At 49.7% G+C, this 1904-nt stretch overlaps 1 non-coding gene across 1 annotated transcript; it reads left to right on the top strand.

The window, feature by feature from the left end:
* The first annotated feature begins 841 nt into the window (after nt 1–841).
* TRNAQ-CUG (transfer RNA glutamine (anticodon CUG)) lies at nt 842–913 on the top strand. The gene has a single exon. It is a non-coding gene; the product is annotated as a tRNA-Gln (tRNA).
* Nucleotides 914–1904: the final 991 nt, after the last annotated feature.

The raw sequence follows: 1904 nt of genomic DNA, 5'->3' as shown, positions 1-1904 counted from the left end.
ACTTCTCGGCATGGGTCTAGCACAGATTCCACACACACACGGGTTTCAACATCTCACCCAAGCCATTCTTGCTCCAGCGTGAGGTTCTCTCAGGGTTATAAATTTTTCAACAGCAGCACGGATTCCATACACACACGGATTCCAGTGTCTCACCCGAACTGTCTCGCTCCAGCGTGAGTCTCATCCCCCTCATGGTCATATTCAGAGTCACAAATCTTCAACAGGTCTCTGCCTCACCTCAGGTCTCTCATAAAGTCTCGGCTACTTCATGCAACCTACTTCAGTGTAGGTTCCTCCACAAGTAGCACGGGGGTCTCCTCACTCCAATAAACTTCTACAAGGTAGCAGGGATTATTTTTTTCAGTCTTTACCCTGCTGAACGGAGAGAGTGAAAGGGGGAAGAAACAGCCCCCCTCCCTTCGGACTTTACTTCTCTCGTTGCAGCTTCAACTGCCATCTTTGACCTTGAAGGCTCTGTTATCTCTTGCTGGAATTCTTCCACAGTGGTTTCTCATCCAAGCAATCAGTCTTTCTCTAAAGTTTTTTTTCTTCACTCTCTTACAAAAGAAAAGGGGGGTTTCAGTGCTACACTTACCCTCCGGCCCAAGCCGGGGGAGGAGGGGACCTTGCCCCCACCTGGGGCTTGCTACCTCTCTCCTACATGGCTGCCTAATTTCAACTGCGACATAAACCTTCTCTTCCGTTTTCTTAAAGATGTAATTAGCAAAGGCGTTACTGAGAGTTTTAATTGGCTTCTTGTCTGGAACTTCACCTGGACAAAACCATTCTCAGCCCTAGGGGCTGACCGGCTGGGCAAAACCACAACAATTCCCCCCTCCTAAGTTCCATGGTGTAATGGTTAGCACTCTGGACTCTGAATCCAGTGATCCGACTTCAAATCTCGGTGGAACCCCCAAACCGAAGTGAATTTCAAGTGCAAGATTTATATATATATAAAGAAAATTATATGTCGGAGGATGCAGCACAGCCGCAGTGCTTAGCAGCATGGAAAAGAATGTAAATAAGAGGTGAACATCCAATCATACGTGAAGGCTAGTGGTAAATATAGATAATAGAACTAAGAATAGTGTTAGTATGTAAGATTCTACAGAAGACGGTGTGAGTGCAGCTGTGTGAAGAACAAGATGTAATATTCTAGATGAAGCAATGAAGCTGAATTTAGACCATCATCATAAAATGCCCAGTTTTATTTACGTGGTCGTCCTCACAAACAACAACAAATGGTGACCCCGAGTGTTACGAACCAGGAGGGTTCACGACAAATGGTGACCTCCGAGTGTTACTGACCACAAGGGACCATGACACAATACCGACGAGACCCTAAAAAAGGGACCAAATTGGACTTGATCCCCGTCGAGGGATCGGAGATAATTCCCTGAGGAATTGAGGCTACAAGTCGAGGTGCGGCGAGGACGAAGCCCGGTGTAGTAAAAAAGGGGTCTGGACCTGAGATTTCTTGACACCTGAGGCAGGTGAGCCACCGGGAACTTTGGACGTGATGGGACCAGTTAGAGTCCTGATAGGAGCGCATGGTTGGCGCTTGAAATGCACTGCTTAGACAGCATGACGATGATGATGACCGCTCACGACGTGAAGTTCAAAGAAACGGCAGTTCTGAGTGGGGTTTGCGGTGGCAAAGGGCAGGGGGGCACAGAGCGAAGCGGCACTGCGAAGCGGCAGGACGGACTAGCAATGCTACGCGACAAGGACTCGCGGGGCGGGGCGGCCCAGCTCAGCAGAGCCGAACAGGGGCCGGGGCCACCTCAGATCGCGATCGAAACCGTCCCGTTCCCCCCTTCCCCCTTGCAGTGTGTGCTGAAGATGAGCCAAAATGGGGGGAGCGAGGCAAGATGGAGGGCTGCTGGAAGAAAACAGGAGGCGGA

This window comes from Myiozetetes cayanensis, unplaced genomic scaffold (assembly GCF_022539395.1).
Source record: "Myiozetetes cayanensis isolate MyiCay16 unplaced genomic scaffold, myiCay2020 scf485, whole genome shotgun sequence".
NCBI classification, from domain to species: Eukaryota; Metazoa; Chordata; class Aves; order Passeriformes; family Tyrannidae; genus Myiozetetes; species Myiozetetes cayanensis.
Note: the sequence above shows the minus strand (reverse complement) of the source record. Positions and strands in the feature narration are given on the sequence as shown.